Genomic DNA, 14,708 nt, shown 5'->3' with positions numbered 1-14,708 from the left:
ACAAATATTTATGCAATTTTCATACCATGTCTTCCTTTTCTGTAAATGCATAACCATCAGGCTGCTCTATATAAACCTCTTCTTCTAGTATCCCATTCAAGATGCAGACTTAACATCCATCTGGTATACCTTGAACTTCTTATGAGCTACAAATGCAAGCAATGTTCTGACACCTTCCAATCTTGCTATTGGTGCAAAAGTTTCCCATAATCCTCTCCTTCTTCTTGCGCATAACCTTTGCATACTAATCTTGCCTTGTTGCGATCTACAACACCATCTTCATTTAACTTGTTTCTGAACACCCATTTAGTACCTATAACATTCTTGTTTACCGGTCAGCATACCAAGGTCCAAGTGTTGTTTTTCTCAATTTGATCCAACTCTTGCTCCATAGCTTTCACCCAATGATCATCACCAAATGCCTCCTTAGCAATTCTAGGTTCAAAGGTGGAGATCATGCAAGAATTCTCTCTTATTCTCCTTCTAGTTAGTACACCGACATCCTTATCTCCAATTATCTATTGAGGACTATGATTTAGTCTCACATACCTAGAAATAACATGATCATTCTCTTCAGTTCAACTTCTTCATTATCATCTTCCTCTAAAATTATTTGTTCCGGATGAACAAGTACATCAAGATTTTCTTTACCAGTTTCTAATTTGATAGTTTTAGTTTCCAAAATTAAAATGCAAGGATCTTCATCCTTCTTCTCAGAACTGGTTCCTTCTGAAACTTTAGGACATTCATCTGCATGAACATCATCACTCTCAACAATTTTTTGTGTTCGGTTGTTGAAGCATTTATAGGCTTTACTCTTGGTGGAATAGCTAAGAAATATGCCTTCGTCACTCTTAGCTTCAAACTTGCTTATGTAATCACCTCTTTTAATAAAACATTTGCTTCCAAATATCTTAAAATAGCTAACATTAGGTGATCTCCCATACCAATATTCATATGGGATCTTGTCCTTACCTCTTTTCACCAGAACTCGGTTCACTATGTAAACAATTGTACTCACAGCTTCTTTCCAAAACGGTTTTTCTACACCTCCTTGAATCAACATAGTCCTAGAAGCTTCAACCACCAATTGGTTGTTTCTCTCTGCTATACCATTCTATTGTGGTGTCCTTGGTGCAGAAAGTTGTCTTTTGATACCATTATCATCACAATGCTTAGTGAACTCCACAGAAGTGAATTAACTGCCTTGATTTGGTCTTAGACATTTTATCTTTTTTCCACTCTCTTTCTCAGCTAAGGCTCTGAATGCCTTGAATTTACCAAAAGCTTCATTCTTATCCTTCAAGAATGTGACCCACATCATCCTTGAACAATCATCAGTGAAGATCATGAAGTATCTGTCACCTTGAATGCTTCTTGTTCTTATTGGTCCAAATAGATTTGTATGAACCAAATCTAACAAGTTCTCTGATGAGAAGGACTTGCTCTTGAAAGTTGAAGAACTCATCTTTCCTAGTTGACATTCCTTACAAAGAGAATTAACCGGTTTGTCTAGCTGAGGCAGACCTCTTACTGTCTTAGACTTTCTTACTTTAATAATATTGTCAAAATTTATATGACAAAATCTCCTATGCCAAAGCCAGCTATCATCTATTTTTGCAATCAAATAGTTGCTAACTTTAGGATTGAGATGAAATAGATTACCTCTAGTCTATTTCCTGGTTGCAATCAATTCACCTTTGTTGTCAAAGATTTTGCACATTCCATTTCTAAACTCCAGTGGGTATCCTTTATCATTAAGTTGTGCCACACTTAAAAGATTGTGCTTTAGGCCTTCAACCCAATAGACATCGTCAACACTACTCTTCCCATTAAGAGAAATAACTCCCTTACCTTTAACCATACAGGGTGAGTCATTGCTAAATCTGACAACACCGCCATCAAATTCCTTCAAGGAAAGAAATTTGCTCCAATCACCGATCATGTGATGTGAACAACCACTATCAATGATCCAATCATTAGAGTTATCCATTCTGGATACTAGTGCCTTCTAATTAGATATTTCTTCCTTAATAGCTACAAACACAATATATTCACTAGCATCATTATCAGATTCTTCATCAGTAATGTCACTATCAATAGCTACAAGACAATCTCTTTTGCCTTTACCGTTATACTTCTTAAATTTGTCTCTCTTGTATTCATTTTCACCATTAGGGCAATTAGTTGCTATATGACCAATCTTGTTGCATGCAAAACATTTTAAAGGTAGCTTACCTCTATATTTACCAATGCCTCTAGGCAGTCATTTTGTCAAAAATGCTTCAAGTTCTACTAACTGTCTTCATCATCAGCATCTCTGCTGAATCTTGATTCATAGCTATGGCCAATATCTCTACTTCTTCTCACAGATGAGTTAGAGACAGAAGCTCTAAATGCAGATTTTGATTTTTGTACAATACCATCATAGCCATTTAGTTCAAAAGTAGTAAGTTTGCCAATAATAGAGTCAAGAGTTGCCTTTGTCTTGTCAATGGATTTTAGCTCCTGGATAGTTGCAACTCGGATAACATAGACTGGTAGAAGGGTTCTCGGTACCTTACTTATTACTACGACATCTTCCACTTTCCTTCCTGCACTCTTTATCTCTCCAACTATCTCTTTAATCCTTTGACCATACTATTGGATATTCTAACCTTCAGACATTCTCATGTCATCAAACTTTCCTCTTAAACTCTCCTCTTTGGCAATCTTAACATGTTCATCACCGCTATAAATTTTTTCAAGTTTTTGTCACACTTCATGTGCAGTCTCAAGACCATGAACATCTACATATTCAGCATCAGACAAAGAACTGATAATAGCCTCTAATGCTTGGTGATTTTCTTGTTGTTCTTTCTTCTGATCATTAGTTAGGGTTCCAGTCAGTGTAATATACTTGGTTTCTATATGATCCCAATACTGACTACCAAGACTCTTAATGTAAATCTTCATTTTGTCACTCCATATTTTATAATTATATTTGTTGAACTTTGGACCTTCTTTCTTCATCATGATCTACAAGATCTTTTCCTCAAGCTGTTAGGCTTTTAGATTAAGAGGACCTGCGATGCTATGATACCAATTGATGGTATGATGAGAGAATAAGTATCCGGTAGAATACTGAGAGGGGGGCGTGAATCAGTGTATTGAAAAACTGATACAAAGCTCCCAAACTCAAACTCAGTCACACAAAGAAAACATATCTCAGTCAAGATCAATATTCATAAGAATACTTGACATCAACCAGTTTAACTATTATGACAAATTAATAGTAAACAACTTGAATCTTTTAAACATCAACAATGCTTAATCATAACTCAACATATTCATCTCTCAATGCTTCTATTTATCATGCCTTATCAGAAGTTAATCAAATCAACAAATAAGATCATAACCACAAAAGCATTCACCACTTGACTCAAATGTTTATACTTGGAAAACCGAAATAGGTAAAAACCACGGTGAGATGAGACTCACAAGGATAGCTATCTGAACTCTTATGAAGTTCGCCCTATTAGGAGCCAAGCCTGATAAAGTTTTACAATAAGTCCTGTTAAGAACTCATTGGTTAGGAATCACCCGGTTAAGGGATTTACAAATATACCTTGATGAAAAACATAATACCCTATTAGGAATAACCTCACTAGAGGATTTAAGAATCCAAGCTAATGGACCACCTTGTTAGAGAATTTAATGAGTAACCAAGCTTGTTAGAGCTTACCCAGTTAAGGGATTTCACTTCTGTTGTAATTGTTAGAAAACAACAGGATTTCTTGATCTGTCTGAGTAGCACTACATTTTCTTGATCAGATCCTTCTAAGCTTCAATCTTCCTTCACTCAAAGTGCAGATCTATTCACTGGTTAGGTAGCTACACACACAACATGTTTCTATCAATCTTGCTAACAATCTTTACAAACAACTTCATTGACCTTAAATACAAATCAATTAGATCGGTAACAAAACAAAAACCTATTTCTCATCATCGAGATTACAAACAAGTCGATACAATCTTGACCATTATAAATCATGACAATCTCTTCACATTCTTCAAGAAAATTCCAACCGCTCCATGATCACTGCTTCATTGGACTTTGTAACTCATCACAAGTTGTGCATTAGATGCAATCCACCTTTCTCCTTCCCTAGACAATAAACAAACACGCCAAAAACAATTTGAAGTTATCCTCATACAATGATCACACGTGTCTCCATCATTACCGCTTATCAGATAATAAACCGACAAACTTGATCGGTTAGGGTTTAACAACTGATAGGGTTTACCAGTTACATTGCATAGAAAAGTTTTAACCCTTTACAATGGTTCACCAGTTCAACTCACAAACTTTACATATGGGTTGACAACATCTTCCACAAAGCTCTTTTTACCAGTTACTAGCCAATATCAAAAACAACAATATCAACAATAACATGAATACCATTACCAGTTTAATTGACATCAATGACAACATATCATTAATGCAATCTCTATGCAAAATGCCAACAAACTCAAAATGCCAATAGGGCTATGTTGACATCTTCCATATTGTCCTCTTTGTACGATATTGTACCACATTTTTGCATATCATTTTTTGCATTTCTTAAACGGGTTGTTCATTCTTGAAACCAGAGAAAACAAACTCTTATACGAGATGCTTAATGCTTGAAACCAAACACAACATTTGATATATGTCTTTGAAAGGGGTATACATTCCCGAAACTATCTAAGAAAACAAACTCTTACACGGGATGTCCTCGAAACTAGGCATGCATCCGTATTAGATGGGGTTACACATTCCTGAAACCAAAGCAGAACTCTAATGTACGAGATGTTCTCGAAACCAGACATTCGCCTCTTGGGGTAAAAGCACAAAGTTGTGTCACACTTTTATAAAGGAAATGGCCAATGCTTATTCATCTTTTTAATTTGAATCAATAGAAAGTGAAATACATGTTTTGAATTTTGAAATGATATAAACTAATAAAATGTATTTTTTTGTGTATTTTATGATTGTAATTTTAAAAAAAATTTAAAAAGTTATTTGAATATAATTTCTTATAAAGTATTTACACTATAATTTAGTTGTTGATAAAATACTGAAATCGAAGTTACACGAGGCCTCACACTTTATATAGTAAATTTTACCTTTTTCTCTTCATTGTTTCTTATATTGATAACATGGAAGTTTAGTGCAAAAATATATTTTAAGCTATTTTTTATGGATATATATATTTTTCGATAAATTTGAAAAGTTGCATGTACTAAAATATAACTCTTTCCATTTAGCGTCACCATTTTTCTTAATTATTTATCCAAATTAGAAAATAATTATATCATCTTGACATAGACTCTTTTCTATAGTGCAATTATTTTTTTTCAATTTTTTTTCAAAATTTTAGTATTTTTTCTTTACAAGATAATCACCCTTATATTTTAGTGTTGATGACCTACTTTCAATAAAAATAAAATATTAAATATAAAAACTAATTAAAATATTAAAAGATATATATTTGGGAAATTTCACTTATAGATCTATAAAAGGGTATTTTTACATTTATAAGAATGGGAGTTGTTGAAACATCGAGTTTTAAAAAGAAAAATGGTAATTAGACCCAAACTAGTATAAAATATACATTTAGTAGACAATTATAGTTGGAAAAGTTGTGGACCATGTATGAGATAGCCATAATGCATCTCTATAGACCATATATTTTACTCACATTAATTTTTAGTTAGAATTACTTAAATTTACTTGTGTTGATAAGTTGACCTAAAACGTGACACAATTTTGTGCTTTTACCCCTTGGTATTACACATTTGTCCCTTGGCATTTACATTTGCATTATATGTCTTAAATAGGTTGATGCATGCTCAAAACTAGAGAAAATAAACTCTTATATGAGGTGGTATATACTTGAAACTAGACATCACTTGCACACACACACGAGGATGAGTGGAACTAGTGAAACATGGCTAGACTATTCCGACTCTCCTACCCAACATTGATCACCTAGAATAAAAAAATCTAGGGTTAGGTATCCATGTCTTTTCTCATCATTCTTCTCATGGATCACATAGAAAAACACATCTAGGATGTATTCGTGTTCCCTCTTTCCTCCTCATGAACTCATAGATTTTCTATTGATGGTTCATGGATGATGCATGCTTTTCTCTTTTATGTGATCACTTGTGTTCTTGACAAGGCATTTTCCAAGAATGATATTAGTAGTTGAGACATTTGGATATCGAGGTCTCTTTGGCTAGTTGACCTTAGGTCTTGTTTCTGGTTCTTAGCTTTTGTGGCTTGATCCTTTTGTCTCTCTTTATATTTTTGCCTTTTCGTTTGCTTTTTTATTTTTGTGTGCCCTTACATATTTTTGACTGAGTTAAGATCCTAAGAGTGCGGGCTTGGTTCCTCAGATTAGTGATGTCTTAAACTCCTTATGATTTTTCTCTTCATTACTCCTCTCATTTATCTCTCTTTCGTCTACTTTACCATGAGTATATGCATAGGCTCATACTCCTGCTAAAGTGGGGGCTAAATGTAGCATCCTAAATTGTACTCCCTTATAATTTGGTCCACATTCGGGGCCGTCATGTTAGTGTTTGTACCTCACTGCATAATTAAGACCTAATTATTCTTATATTATGCTAAGAAAGCCTTTTTTCCACTTTACGCCTTGTACGACCCTTTGGTCTTGGTCCTCAAATGGGGTAAGACCAGGGCACGGTGTCATGGTCCTCATTGGGACCGAGACGTCGAACCTTGGTCCTCCCAAATAGGACCCCAATTTGGCCCCTCACAATAGTCATAATGAATTGGAGGGAATGTGTTCTCCATGTCGGCTCTTGTCGGAAAATTAAGATGTTTTCCCAGTAGGAAAGTATAAAAGAATGACTTAATCACTCATTTCAACAACAAGAAATATAACAATGAAATTATAATCACAAGGAATCAAGCATTCAAGCATTGAAGTATTAAACATCAAGCATCTCTAGAGGTCTTCAAGGCTACATATTCTTCATTAATCAATTATGGAGCAACATTACATCATTCATATGCAAGCATGTGTCTACGATAAGGGTTTGGTCATGTTCATGCCATTTCATACAACATGTGTAATTACATTCAAGAAGCAAAGCATCATTATCAGTCATTGCAGATCTGAGGTATATCCTTCGATTATTTGTTTTAGTATTTGTAATACTTCAATCAAGGTTAATTCCTAAACTGGGGTTTGACTTAGGCAAGATGCTATTCCCAACCTATTTCTCCTGTTTGTGTGTAGTAAAGAGTTATAGAGTTACGATCTTTAGAATAAGCATTATTTATAGTGACAAATCAATCCCCATGTGGTGTGCGAAAAGTGTGGAGAACTAGGGTGACCACCTCCACGGTCCTAAAATTTTATGATCTCCTTTGGGGATCCAATTTGAGTCTACTTCCATTTCTCAAATCTAGGTGCATGGCTCAACCCGATGACTATAGCTCATTATTTCTATGTTTTCACCTTCATTTCAACACTTTACCTTAATTTTAGAAATTCAACTTACAAAAGATGCCAAAAAATTCACACCTTGGATCCACTCATTATTTCTAGTCCTTATCCTTGTTGGTTTGTCACTAAATTTGTTGGATTCAACCCCTCTTTTGAATGTAAAGGTCCCTTAAAAAAAATTAGTGGTTTTAATACATCTTGTGGTGGAAACCCTAATTTTTCACCAAACCCCTTTACACTTTTGTTATGAGAGATTGCATTACTTTGTATATGGGAACCTAATCAATTCTTGTTGTCGAGACCCATCCATCCATGAATTCATCCTTGCATTCATGATTAGTGTTTTAACTTCACCATAAGATAATATTAAGGGGGGATGTTTGAGTAAATAGGATAATTACCTAATTAATTATCCAATTAGGTCCTTTATTACTTTACTCACTTAAGCTAAACTTAGGACTATTTTTATTTCGTATTAGATTGAGCTTTATTTAGCACATGTTTCATTCATTATGATGTGGACACTTATCAAGCTCTCTTTTAATCATCTAGGGTTTGCATCTAGGGTGTCTTTATTCATTCTATAAGGATTCACTATATTCATTCATAACATAAATATTTTATTTGTCAGTACGTATCTCAAGTTGATGAGAAAATGTCTCATTAGAGAAAATGTCTCATTCTTGATCTCTATTTGTGATATGTGTTTTTCTTGCATGTCATTCATGGGTTTGTGGGGTTGAAAAAATAACTCCAATCTCAATGACATAATTTTTATCTATGTGTTCTCTTGAAGCTATCATTCGACTTACTAGACCTTCTACCTTTGTTAGAAAATCATCTGTACATTCAATAGTATATCTTTAAAGTTTTAAAACAATTTCTCATTGCATGCAATTTTGTACTTTATGCACCTTGATTTGAATTAGTGTCTATTTTCCATGCTTTCTTAGAATGAATAACACTACTCATGCTAGGAAGACTTGCTTTATTAATTGTAGCTTGAATAAAAAATAGGGCTTCATTGTCTTTATTTAGATTTTCTTTATACTCATCTTTGTTGGTCATTTATTACATTAGACACATTTGCATATGCTAGTCCTGCACACCCTTGTTGTGCAATATCCCACAAATCTTTAGATTTGAGTATAGTTTGCATTCTAGGACACAAATATGTAAATTTTTCTCATTGAAAGATTAGAATTAGCACGTTATACATTTCATTTCATGTTGTAGCTAGGAATCTGGAAATCATCAAAGCAATGTTAACATTAGTCTAGCTCAATCATGAAAACTCAATTGCAATGACCAATCCTAAAAACACTCAACAAAGACATGAAAACAAGACATTAATTCAAACGCAAACCATTGCAAACTTGAATGTCTCCTTCATGTGGCTCCATTGTCCTTCTTTCTCCTTCAAATAGCTTTGTTTGTGGGTCTCACCTACTAGTGCATAAGCATGATGTGAAAGTAAGTAGATAAGATGGTAGTGCAAGAATACTAGAAGTGTGATTGATTCGACCAGGGCCCAGGGACCTTGATTGAAGAAAATCATCCAATTTATAGACAAATTGGAGAAAAGACAAGATTAGCATGAAAGTGATTCGAATGGAAATTCAAATCAGGAATAGCAAAATTATGACAAGTGTATGACAAAGTGCTATGCAAGGATTTATGACAAATTGCTATGCAAGGATTTATGACAAGATTTTGAAATAGAAATAGACATTTAGGAATTTAGGAGAAATTAGAAAATTAAGTTATAAATGATGACTTGGAATTTAGGAAATTGATAAAAAATTAGGTAAATTAATTAATAATTTCTCATTCATTAATTAATTTACAAAAATAGGATGAATTAATTAGCCAATTAAATAAACATTTAATTGTGACAAGAAGACTTAGGATAAATAAATAAATCATTTATCCTAAAGAGAAAATGGAGAGAAAATGACAAACAAGGTTAAATGAATAAATCATGAAACCCTAGAAGATAAATTAGAAATGCAAGGACAACAATTAGGTCTTGATGTAAGATTGATTTGATGTCGATTCGATCATAATTTTGAATTAATAAATGATTTGATTGATAAACAATTGAAATTGGTTGACAAATTGACCAATATTGATAAAGAGACCAAATTGATATGCGCCAATTGACATGATTGAAGAGGAAAAGGATCGATGACAAATTGATCACAAAATTGACATGATTGAAGAGGAAAAGGATCGATGACAAATTGATCACAAAATTGACGAGATTGACAAAGACGAGGATCGATGACAAATTGATCGCAAGACGACAAGATTGAAAACAACAACGATCGATGACAAATCGATCGCAAGTCGACAAGATTGAAAATGACAACGATCAATGACAAATCGATCGCAAAATTGACGAGATTGACAAAGAGGACAAAACCCTAATTAGGATTTGACGATGTCCAAAATGATGACAAATGAGCATGCACATTGATGCGACAGGATAAGATCGATCAAAATCATGACTGAAGATTGTTATCGACAAGACCAAATTCGAAAGCAAGACAAATGAAGAATGTAGAAGAAGGACTCAATGCTCGCAAATGATAAAGACCAAGTGCGTAACATAGGAGAAATGTTAATGTGATGCAAAAACCCTAGAATAAGGCAATGCGCAGATGTTAAAGTATGACTCCGCAAGCGTTGACCATTTTTAGACGTCTACACATGCTATATTTTCTATAAAAAGAAATGTGGACAATGACCCAATGGCTCAACACAAAATATTAGAGAGAGATATCTACAAATGAATACCCTCCATATCCCTTCAAATCAGACCCACACAATATTTTATATTATATTATACCAACTTCAACTATTAATGAACTTAATAACAAAAGATTTATTTATCACTTTACAAAAAAGTACTTTGAAATATTTGAACATGAAACTCCTCTAAAGGAAATTCCTATCCCTCAATATATCACTTCCCATATGACCATGCTGTTATGGTTTAAAAATAGATCTCAGAAATACAATAAAAAATTATTAAATACTAAACCATACTTTAATACTTTATAAATTCCTTTTCTAATATGATCTTTTATTTCTTTAAATAAAAACTACTTTTCACGTAGCATTAGAAATTTAATGCTTCAAACTTTTTTGAAAAAGTAAAACTTTTAGACTTTTGGATTGAAATCAGAGGAATTTTCCACATGCATTTGCTCAGCTTGCAGTCCTCCTTCACATAGACCTTGTTTTGACATTTAGATAATACAAAATACATATAGCTATCTCCTTGTAGAGTGCAATTTCAACAACTTATGTTTACTGAACTCACGACTTCAAACCGTTGATCTGTCTTTCTTCATTTGTTTGACTGCATTCTCACCTTCAGTCTATTTGAGAGAAGCAACTGGCAATCTTCTTCTAATTCATAATGGTATTTATCGAATAGACTTTCAAATATAAGGTAATATTATATTTCATAATCATATTCATCTCAATAATTTAATTAGAATAAGTTTATAATTTGTAATTACATTATTTATAATAGAGAAAACAGGTCAAGAAAGGTTGTTTGAATGGACATAATTGTGATCAACATTTTCTCTAAAGTCATTTGAGCCAAAATCTCAAATCGACCCTTTTAATATATCATGTCTTTTGCACCTGACAAGATTTAATATCTAATAAACTCTTTGTGAATAATTCCACATCATAACAAGAATTATTGATCTCTTTTAGTCCTAACAAATCTTCCTACTTATTATTAAGTAAATGTTAAGTGAAGTGATGTTACAATAAGATATAATTCGCTAATAAATATTTATATTTTCTCAATAATTAAATTATATATTTTGTAGAACTTTCTTTTATTTTAAGTGACACAACCATTACGTATATATATTCGAATTGAAGTTTCTATTAAAATAAGAAGGGGGGCCATTGTTCTATATATTTATGAATTAAAATTTTAGTTAGATGTTGGCTTCTTTGGTAACTTTATAACATGAATTTCACTCAAAAAATTTTGTACTTGAAATTTTGAGTTGGATAATGACTCTTTTTATTTCTTTATAATGAGATTGACCACTTAAAAGTTTTACACTTAGATAGAAGTGATATCTTTAAATAATCTTTTAATTACTGTTTTGAGGTGGTAAGAAAATTTAAGAATTTATGGGAATAAAAATGTTGTCTTAATTATTCTTGGTTAGTTTTTCATAACATGATTTATCGCTTAATTTTTTTATACTTCAACAAAAGTGTTGATGTATAAGTATAACTTTATTTAATCTTTCAAAGTAGTGAGAAAATTTGGAAAATCATGGGAGGTATAATGATGTTATCCCTATTATACATTGTTAGCTTTCTATAGAAGAGTGTCATAGATAAAATTGATGTTACTTTAGTAGAAATGGAAATTAGTTTTAGATGCTTAGTGAATATTAATTAAGTTTATGAAATTAACATTAAATTAAATGACTTGCATTCAAACAATCATTGGATTCACTTATTAAATTGACAAAAAAAAGAAAAATATTTATATTTATCTGAATTACCCTTGTATAGTTTTAACTTGATAAACAACCACTACTACATTTCTCAAGTATTTGTAATAATGATAATTATATCAAATAAAATTTATTGCAAGGTTTTCCACAAAATAGTACTTTGAAAATATGATAGTAATATCAAAGAAACAAGTGTAGTACTAATGTTATGCAGATGGAAAAAACCTTGAATGTTATCCTTGTTAATTTGATAATGAACCTTCAATTTTTTTCCTGTTTTAGAACTCTAGATCCAATTATACTTTTTCTTAGTCAAGTCATAATGTCATCTTCAAAAATATAAATTTGTGGATTTCTACAGTGTTATCAGTTCCTTGACTATCTCTTGAATGAGCCAATTTCTCGGTGAATGTCAAGTTATTCTATTTATAAATGTATTTTGGCCCAAGATGCAACTCTGTGTTTTCTAAGCAAATAAGCATTTTTTTAAAAATCGCATATCAACCTCTAGCTTTGACATTATAATGTTGTATGATTCTAATAATTCCTTGTACTTTAAATTTAAAACTGTAAATTAATGTCAAACTTTTATTTGTCAAATGAATTTGTATTTATGGTGCTTGCACTCCACATGTATAAAGAACTTATATATGTCATCACAATATCATTTCAAATATCTCTGTTTATAACATTTTCATCCTCTATTTTTTTGCAACTTGATCTAGTGAAGAGTTGTAAATTAAAAATATAGTTTTTCAATAATTTTATTACAATCTATAATCTTAGTGCTTCTATGGCTCTAATAAGGGTTTTGTTTATTTACATTATTCTAGGGTTTTGGTAAACCTTCATTGAATGCAATTGTAATTATGGACATGCCATCAATAAAATTTATATTCTCTACTTCTTTTTATCATAATATTACTTCTTCCTATTGATAACATATGTTGTAGATTTATTTTATTAAGAAATTTCATTCAAAGGGTTTGGAAACATTTTTTATATTTTATGAACAACTTTAGGGTTTTTCCGCATATAGTATTCATTTCCAATGCTGAAATATTTATCTCATTTTCAATAATTAATGATTAATTTAAATTCCTGAAGTTCACTTGACTGACTCCTTTCCTTGTTTTGTTTCATACCAAAGGTTTAGACATTAAATGGAATTCCATATTTCTTGAAAATTACTGGTTTTTGTCAATCAAGATTTGGGGCTATCAAAAACTTAGCAAATTGTGTGAATTATATCATGATATCAAGATTATCAAGATTCTACCATTTTTGTATTTGTTCTTGATAGATCTTTTGAGATTCCTAAAAATTTATAAATTTCTTTCAATATTCTAAATATCGGTCACTTTACTAGTCTATAGATACTTTAACTTTACTAATTAGTTCTTATCATTATTTCCCTTGTGCATAGCTTGATGTGACAATTCATGAAATCATTTTTTATAAGTGTTTTTGTTATCTTCAAGATGTCACTAAAAGTAAAAAAGCCAAAGGAAATGAATTATGATTTCAAAGGAGTCATCACTCCTTCCAAATTTACCTCTTAAGACTCAAAAATTACTAATACATACTTTGGTCATTGTGAGGTAGGGAAGGAAAGCATATGACAAGTTAGCTTGGTTCAAGTGTGCTACATATAATGGTATAAAATAATACCAAATTCACATCTTCTAATAGATTAATTATAGAACAAATTTTAGGAATTGATTGAAAGGATTTCTTATACAAGGTCAAGACAACTCGTCCTCTTGAAATGTTTAAAGACTTTCCTTGTAAAAGAGTTTTAACTATAGATAAAATAAAAAGAATCCCTAATTTTAATATACACAATAATCATTTTTTTTTTAATAAATCAAAAGTAACTTTAAACTAACTTGTGACTAAACAAGCTAACCCCCATACCCATGAAACATAATTAAAAAAATGTCTAGATGAACCATCCCACTAAACATGCCATGAATGTGAGGAAAAATTAATTATAATGAAAGGAGAATAAAACAATACAAATAAAACATAAAATGAAATCACAAACTTTGACTTTCTATGTGATTTTAATACAATGGTTGCTCTTTCTTTATCTATACAATGGCCTCCCTTGATCTTCTTGTTACTTGGGCTTTTCAATTACCTCCATCTTCTTTCCGATGGCTCCTCTTCTGTGAGATTTTCATCTCTCCTACAAACTTTAGCCATCTATTTTGGAGCTCTTATCATGATGGGCAGATTTATTTTGAACTAGGTATTCTTACGCTTGCCCTCGCTTTGTTCATTTTTGAGCTTTTCTCTCACTCCACCATTTCATCAATCTCCATCTTCTTTTATAGATTTTCTTTTGTCTCTGCATCTCTAGATTATTTAACTATTTCAGTTGCCTCAACTCTTCTGTTGTCTTTTTGTCAAGCCATTGTTTTGCTAAGCATCTCTGTTTGATGTACTTTTCTGCTTTGCCTCTACTTGCTTAATGACCTCTCCTTTCATTCCCTCTAAATTTTTCTTCTCACATCAAAGCCAGCAATCTATGTTTTTCTTCTCAGGTTGGGCCTCTTCCTTTACAATCTTATATAATATACACTCAGCTGTGGCTTAGATTAAACAACAAAATTTCTTTAAGTCTACGATATGCTTCTTCAATGGGTTCAAACATTTACTCTGCAATTCTTGTGGTCTCACCTTACTCAAATTTTAG

This window comes from Cryptomeria japonica, chromosome 6, assembly GCF_030272615.1.
Source record: "Cryptomeria japonica chromosome 6, Sugi_1.0, whole genome shotgun sequence".
NCBI lineage: Eukaryota > Viridiplantae > Streptophyta > Pinopsida > Cupressales > Cupressaceae > Cryptomeria > Cryptomeria japonica.
Note: the sequence above shows the minus strand (reverse complement) of the source record.